The sequence below is a fragment of the Pinus tabuliformis genome, chromosome X, assembly GCF_031772625.1.
Source record: "Pinus tabuliformis cultivar Carrire ecotype Pingquan chromosome X, CPIR1, whole genome shotgun sequence".
In the NCBI taxonomy this organism is placed as follows: Eukaryota; Viridiplantae; Streptophyta; class Pinopsida; order Pinales; family Pinaceae; genus Pinus; species Pinus tabuliformis.
In genome coordinates, this window is record NC_142308.1 from 130,039,468 (window position 1) to 130,048,582 (window position 9,115).

A 9,115-nucleotide genomic window follows, 5' to 3' on the forward strand; every position below is an offset into this window, starting at 1 on the left:
CCCAGAATTATCAAGATACACTAGTAAAAACCAAGTCCATGAGACAAAGTCACAACCACTCCAGGGACCCCAAAACCCACATATGACCTCCAGATACTCCTCAGAGTTTTCTTTAAGATAGTGATCATAATTCCTAATTCAAAACTACTGAGATAGATTACCTTGAGCCAGCAGAGCTTAGGGGAATGAGTGAAAGCGAATCTCGAGCCTTTGATAATGCCAACACCCAATTTTCCTTGCAGAAGAGAGTCAGGATCCCAGGTTTTCCTTTGAAAGCCACACTCCTCCCACACTAGAGTGAACATGAATCCAAAGTGTCGTACCTCCAGAGCCAAAACCCCGACGAGATACTATGGTTGCTATCACCCACTCCTTCAACTTCCCGCTTACCAACATACAACCCAAATTCCCAATTGAACCAAGAACTTCGCCAACCTGCTTATCATACCCACAACCTCATCTAGAATAATAACCTCATAGGAGTACAAGGTAACGAACGCTTCACATGTGCGACGTGTGGTGGAGGTGGAAAGCCCCCGTGCCCGACTTGTCAGTGTAAGGTCACTCCCATAAGAAGATGTTATGATAACCATTTATGTAAAATTAAAAATCCATTAATCATTCAAAAACTAACAACCCATTAGCATCAAATAATATCTTATTGTAAACTTTCTCTCACACACAACGGGCGCAATATTTTTCAAAAATGCATAACAAAGGAACATCTTTATGATATGAAGTTTTAATGTTTGTTCATCAACATGTCTAATCCCGAGATGTGACTAATCATTTCTTAAGTTTAAATATCACGAGCACATATATATCATACTTAATTCACTATTAGAACATATATATCATACTAGAACATATATATCATACTTAATTCACTATTAGAATTCTAATAATATGAATAATTTAATGTCATATTTAATATTTATATTTAGTTTAAAATTTAATAAAATATATATAATTATCAATGTTATTATCAATATTTATTTGTATTATAATTTAGTATTTATTTTTAGAAAATGCTAATAAATATCAATAATACAGGACGAAGATTATTTGTAGAACAAATATTATTTTATATATTATAACTAAATTATATATATATATATATATATATATATATATATATATTTGTAAAATATTTTTATATCCATTTATTTATATCTATTTTTAAGGTCACATTTAAGTTAGACACCAAATTAGTGTATGAGACTTTTTTGTTTGTGGAAGAACTTTCAAGTCTACAAATACATACATACTCTACCCTCTAATTTTAAACACGTAATTTCTTAAGAAGAAGCACACCATTAAACCCACTCAAACTATATAATTAAAAACACACATAACCCACTATATCAAATGTTATATATATATATATATATATATATATATATATATATATATATATTTGTAAAATATTTTTATATCCAATTATTTATATCTATTTTTAAGGTCATATTTAAGTTAGACACCAAATTAGTGTATGAGACGTTTTTGTTTGTGAGAAAACTATTAAGTCTACAAATACATACATACTCTGCCCTCTAATTTTAACCAGATAACTTCTTAAGAAAAAACACACCATTAAATCATGTTATTCCACATTATTTTATGCACAAATTAAATAGCCTACACTAAATAAAGTGGCTGACAAATTTGATAGCGTACACTAAATAAAAGTGGCCGACCAATATTAAATATGAAAACCTTCGAGTTCACCTCTATATATAATAATAATAATAAGGGGTGAGAAGAAATGCATTACATTTATTCCATCCTCCTGGATATAAATATACACTTAAGGAAGGAACGAGGAAAAGCGAATTTGCTCGGGTATTAGACTCTGTAACATATAGTTCTGAGATTCTGGAAAATAAACAGAACTACTTGGCCATCATAGTTTAAAACCATGCAACGTTTCGCCTTTACGAAAGAGATTGGGAAGGGAGCTTATGGAACAGTCTGGAAGGCATTTGATCCAGAGACGAAAAAAGATGTGGCCATCAAGATAATAAAACAGAACCATGTGGATATGACAGAGGTTAAATGCTTGCAGGAGTTGGTGCATCCAAACATAATTACCATGTACAAATACATCCGAGAGAACAATACATTGTGTTTGGTACTTGAGTGGATGGAAAGCGACCTATCACACATTATCAAAAACAGAGGCAGACCATTCTCAGAGGATGAAGTGCGCAATATTTCCTTCCAGCTTTTTAAAGCGCTTACACGCATGCAGAAAGAAGGGTACTGTCACCGGGATCTGAAGCCAGAGAATTTGTTAATGAGTGGAGATGTTATTAAAATTGCAGATTTTGGGTTGGCTATAAACATACCAGAGGAAGCCGGGAGGCCACTTGATTCTTATGTTGTGACGCGTCCATATCGAGCGCCGGAACTCCTGCTTGGATCCACAGATTATGACTGCGCAATTGATATTTGGGCTGTGGGTGCAATCATGGTGCAACTTTTCACTAACTGCCCCTTCTTCAATGGTTGTAACGCGGTCACTCAGCTTTATAAGATCTGCTCTATGATTGGATCTCCTAATAGCCACACTTGGCCTCAAGGATTAGAACTTGCTTCCTCCTTCAATTACAGGTTCCCAAAAAAGTTTATGCGCGTAGATTCTACTAAACGTTTTTCCAATATCTTGGGAAGGGTAAGTGGGGAGGCCGTTGACCTAATCAAGCATTTGTTGTGTTGGGATCCCAAGAAGAGACCCAAAGCTATAGAAGCATTGCTGCATCCTTTCTTCTGTCCCAGTTACAACATTAATAGATCAATTCCCCCACCTCCACTGCCCAAAAATCTCTTGTTGTCTCGGTATCCCGCTTCCATCACATATCATTCTAGTGGACCCTGTCAATACAGTGCAATGCAAAAGTCTGGCAATAATATTGTAGGTGGTTTCTCGGATTTAAGAAGCATTGATTCTGTAAATTATAATTGTTTTTTCTGTTCGTGAACAAGATACTTCTGTGCGGCAATGTCATCTCGACAAACCATCTCCAGGAAAGGGCACGTCGCAGATTAAATGAATGGTTGGAGCAGGAGAAAAGAAACCAATGACAATTGATTATGACAAGCAAGAAGATGGGAACAACAGACCGACTACATCAACGGTGACAATGGGCGATTTTATGTTTGTTTCTGAATATTCAGTTCGGAAACGTAATGGTTATCTGAGGTCATGTCAAATTCCTGTATCTCTTCCATTTGAAAATCTTCCATTATTCCACACTTTTCCAGGAATGGGACCGAAGCTATTAAATCCAATCGTACACCCCACGAGTGCCAGATGATAGGAGAAATAATCGAAAGGGATTTGGTGATTAGAGAGTACTCAGTGACGTCCTCGATATAAAAATATAAATAAAATAGCAGGATCAACGTTTGAAGGATGACTTCTTCAGCTCTGCGGCTAGGGTTTATAATATAAGGTTTTCACAAATTGTTATGATATTGTCAGTGATATTTTGCACATTATTTTGATTTTCATATTTGTGTTGCAAGTTCTTGTCCATTAGATAAAAGTAGTTTTTCAGATTTAACAACTTTATTTCCCAAATATTTTTTTATTATAAGCTTTCTGAAAAAATATAACATAGTGTTCTAGCTGGTCGTCAATTGTTGGCAAAGCTCGTCCTTGAAATAGGAAAAGTTTTGGGATTTGGAATGTTGTCCTTGGGTCGAGGTGTTGGGACCTTGTCCCAATTTGGATGTTAGTTCATTCATAGAAGAGATATTTGGTGTTACAATGTGTTAATTATTTCCATTTTGTTCTTACGTACTTCAAAACAGAGGCGTTGAAATGTACATATTACTCGTAATTTTCATGTACTTGATGCACGTAAATTAGCCGTTAATATATGTATTAATAGATTTTTATAAAAGTTCCATAAAATAGACGAGGAAGAAAAATAGGCAAACCTAATGAAAAATAAAAAGTCAGAAAGATCTGACTCAAGCTGAAACTGAAAAACAAGAAAAATATAAGCTAAATAAATCTGATTTTGTAATCTTTTGTTATTTTTCATTATGCATCCTTATTTACCCATCTCAATGGATATGGGGTTTGTTATTTTTCATTATGCATCCTTATTTACCCATCTCAATGGATATGGGGTTGGATGATCACAAACTTCCAATCCCAATTTCTTGAACATCTCTACTAAAATGATATTTTCCTTTAATCTAGAGTTATAAAGAGCATAATTCTTCATATTCTTAATATGGGATTAGATGATCACAAACTTCCAATCCCAATTTCTTGAACATCTCTACACCAGCATATAACAAATTGTAGACATAACTAAACTAGTGAAGTTTTCTTTCAACACTGAAGAATGTCAAGAACCACTAATTTAAATTATGTTATTTTATTCATTTACTGGTTCTTCATATTTCACAAACCAAAAATAAATATAATTTAACTACACTATCATTTATATCAACACTAAAATGGACCCAATTATCCTTTTAGTGGAGAAACTATTAATGCATCTAGAAACTCGTGATGAACTTGAGGTCCTTTGAAGATTCAAAATCTCATTTTCTTTGAAGCATGTACAATACAAGTGTTATGATAGTGGGTTTAATTTTTCATAAAATGAGCCTAACTACCCACAATTGCACCCACTAAACTATTAATGCACTAATCACATATCACAAATAAAAGGGTTATGACCAAATTCCAAGTCATGGCATCTAATTGTAGTTGGAAGATCCACGTTTCCTCCTTTGTCTCTGTCATCTTTGGTCTCATCCTTTGATGCTTGTCAATTTGTGTGGCATTCTCCTTTTCACCAAAGGAAAAGTTATAATGGTCACTCCACACATTTCTATAGACATATTTTTTGTCCCTTGGAAGCATTTTCTCCCATTCATCTATCACCATCTTTGTAATGTACTTTGTGAGAGTTACAAGATCTCTCTCCCACATTCTTTCACAAATCCTTAGGGTATATGGTTTCCATGCCAAACCATCCTCTAATTTCATGGATTTTTTTTCATTTACATTTCTAGAATTCTAAATTCTAGTTACACCTACACACACAACTAACATATTACAGAAAATAATTTCTTCTCTCTCACTTCCCTTTGACATTTTGTAGCTTGAAGTTTTATCATGCATATGGGCTCCACCTTGAACCCATGGCACGGTATAATGTTGGGATAGAGTTAATCTTGACCCCCAACCATCTAATCTCCTGAATTTATTGCACCCTCACTCTCGAAAGTTGCATAGTAGGCCCGACCTAGGTTAGGTAAAGGCTAACTGAGATTCAACATTCCTAGCCTACCTCCTCACCCTGACCTATGGGTCTTGAAACTTAAATTCCTAGCCATTTTGAGGTTCGAGAGGTTGCTTCCCTTCATGATTTTTCTAGGTTCTCTTAGGCCTTTCAAGTGCCAAGCACACCACCTCACGAATGAATCCCGAGAAAATATTAAGAACAACATGATGAACATTCACTCGAGGAAAGTCACCAAAAAAAAACTACTTTTAAGGTCTTTTCTTCATAAGAATAGAGAGAGAAAAAATCCCTTCAACAATAGGAAACCTACCTTTCTTAACTCTGTCAACCTCATCTCTTGAACAATAAAGGAACAACATCCGAGCCTCACTTGCATATTCCCCTACTAAAATAGGAAGGATACAACAATATATGTTGTCAACAAAAAAAGAGACAACAATCCTCTGATAAGACATGGTAAGCCACATAACATTTGTTCATTACAAGATGAAAATTAGTTCGTCACTTTACAAACACTTGGGTAGTACAATCCCAACATTGTCATAGGTGAACAATTCTCAGCAATAACGTGTTAGCATACGGCCTAACCAATCATTCAACTTATATGCACAAATAAAGAATGACTTGTCATGCAAACCAATAACATATCATTCATTCACATTTTACAATGAAATTAATACGACAATATGTATAAGAATAACTTATCTTGTATCTGTATTAAAGATGGGCAACTCAGTTTGGGAATTCAACTCTCTACCCAACCATAGACGAGTTATACCTAAGCTACTAGCAGCTGCCACCCCCTGAGCTAGATTCGAAGGGTCTAAGTTGATCTTGCTCAAGGGAATAAACACCAACTTCCAACTCAAACAAGGGCCCTAGAGGTCCTCCTACCTCCACCCATCATCCATTCAACATTCAACCAATGCACATGGAATCTAGAGGCAAACTGGCTCCACCCTCTAGCTATCTTATAGCACACACACAAACACGCACTCGAGGGAGTCAAGATATGTCACCTCTACCCTCCCAACATGCAACACAATGGTTCCACCCAATGATGGGAATCAAGAACCCACTTTTGCATAGTGGTTCCACCCAATTAAGGGAGTCAAGAACTGAATACCAAATTAGATAAAAAGCAAAGGAAGCTTTAGAAATTTCCTTTACCATGAATCGAAGGGTTAAACCTATACTATAAGCTTTAAAGGGAATTTTGAAATTGTCATCTCCACCCTTCGGCTGCATGAGGTTCTAAGATTTACCCTCACGCGAAGAAAAATTCCTCGCATCCTCCTATTGCTCAACCGAAGGTATGCCAATGATTTGAGAGTGGTGAAATATGCCAATATCTCCCTCACTAGATGTGAATGTTGTTATCTTCTTGTTAAGTTTAGAGACACCATTCTTATCTTTCATGGAGAGTGCTAGAGGCGTATTTTCATCCTCTTGTGCACCCAAGCTTCAAAATCAAAATCTGATAGCAACCTACTTGTTTCCTCTTCTCCATAGAGTTCTTCCCCTCTGCTTTTGGGTTTTATCTTATGGCGTATTTTCATCCTCTTGTGCACCCAAGCTTCAAAATCAAAATCTGATAGGAACCTACTTGTTTCCTCTTCTCCATAGAGTTCTTCCCCTCTGCTTTTGGGTTTTATCTTATGTTTCCTAGGGAAATTGTCTATCTCTCCCTACTCTTTTGTGAGCATGTTTTTGCGCTGCTCATTTTCCTCCACTCCTATGTGCATATGCCTCTATGATCTCCCTTTTCTTTCGAGAGTCACCTCTATTCCTCCCCTTGTATCTGGGAGAATCTCAATACTCCCTTGCTTCTTGAGTGGATGTTCTATCCTCTCTTAGGTTGACATCCTATGCATCTTTCTAGCTTCCCCCACATAACTATTATACATTAACTCTCTATCATTTCACTATATGTTGGGTTCCCAATCCAACATGGGCTTTGTCCCCCATTTTGTAGTCCATAAATTCCCAACTATAGTTCCATTCAACACATCATTCCAATGCATTTTGATGGTTGTTTCAACTATCCAATTTATTCCTTCAACAAGGAAGCTTAAATTCCTAAAAAATTAACCTCCCTTAGTCCCTTTAGAATCTGTGTCCCTTATGTAGCCCATTTTAATTTTCAAAATTTAAATACATGAGGTCATTACACGGAAATATCAAACCGATTATGAGAAAGGATCTTACTGACCCCTCCCCCTTGGGGGAACACCATCCTCAGTGTTTTCTATCCATATACATAGAGAAAACATGCTAAATAAATAAAACAACAACACACTATCCTTATAGATTTATGTTTACAACTTTTGATATTATTTACTTATACATATGAAAATTTTCCTCAATTGACAAATAAAATGGATAAGTTGTCTTTATGGCATGAGCCATTTCCCAAGTGCCTTCCTTATGCCCAAAGTGGTTCCACTACACTTTGATTTGCTCTATGACTCAATTATGGATTGTATGTCTCCTTCGATATAAAATGCATGATGGATTTGGCTGGAACTATCCCTCTAGTTTCACTTGTAGCACACGCCAATGAATACCATGATTAGAATCTTGTACATATATTTTAAGAAAAGACACATGGAAAACATTATGGATTTTAACCAAATGAGGTGAGGCCAGCCTATAGGCCAATGTCCTAATCCTCTCAAGGATCTCAAAATGGCCACAACACCGCGGTGCCAACATGGCACATGACACAATTTTCAAGGATCTCTTCTTTCCCATCTAATTCTCAAGTAAACACATTCCCCAATGTGGAACTCTTTATGTACCCTATTCTAATATGTAGAGCTCTTTTTCCTATCTTGTGATACCTCCAAATTTTTCCTAATAAGTTTCCTATTCTACTCCATCTTTCTTAAAATATCAGGTTTAACAAGGACCATATTCACTAGATCACTCCAACTGATAAGAGTATTACAACTCCTTCTATGCAATGCCTCAAATGGGTCCATCTTTAAAGACTCTTGGTACCCATTATTGTATGCAAACTCTACAAGTACAAGACACTCCTCCCACTTCTTTTTCTAATGCATTACATACATCCTCAACATTTCCTTGAGTATTTTCTTTACTCCCTTTGTTTTCCCATCCGTCTATGGATGATATGCTATATTGAATGTTATTTCAGTCCCCAATCCTACAAATAGTTCCTTCCAAAACTTGGAAGTGAAATTGACATCTCTATCTAAAATAGTTTTCTTGCGAACTCCATGTAGTGCCACAAATATCTTTTATAAATATTTATGCCCCCTAACTAGCCGATTTGGTGGACTTGTGTTGAAGAGAAAATTCAACACCCTATTATTTATTTATTTATTTCAAATAATGGAGACCCTTTCCATAAATTTTTTTCTAAATCATATTTTAAATATTTTCTTTTGGTTAAATATCCTACAGTTTTTCCATTTTTTAGTTTTCATGAGATTTCTATTTTAATTGTTTGTTGAGTTCAACTTGTCAGTATCTTTCCATCGGTACTAGTTTCATCTCATTTGGTTACATGGTTTGCAAATGGCAGTCATCCGAAATTTGATAATTTTTATCCCTCGGGTTTAAAAATGTACAAAATATATATTATTTTAATTTTTATAAATAAATTAGTAATTGATTATAAATATTAATTCCTACTTAATTTTAGTAATCACTAACGGCCCTACAAAATTGTAGTGACCAAATTGTAGAATAATTAAAATTATGTGTTTATGGGATCTTAGTAATTTATTCGAATTTCCAATTTCAAAATAATTTATGAGACCTAAAATCTAAAAATGGCAAAATTGTTGTAGTTCATTTTGTCAGATTTTTAATTA

At 35.2% G+C, this 9,115-nt stretch overlaps 1 pseudogene; it reads left to right on the top strand.

Annotated features, from left to right (window-relative positions):
* Positions 1 to 1,918: 1,918 nt before the first annotated feature.
* On the top strand, positions 1,919 to 3,049 carry LOC149138774 (cyclin-dependent kinase F-4 pseudogene; annotated as a pseudogene).
* The last annotated feature ends 6,066 nt before the right edge of the window (positions 3,050 to 9,115 follow it).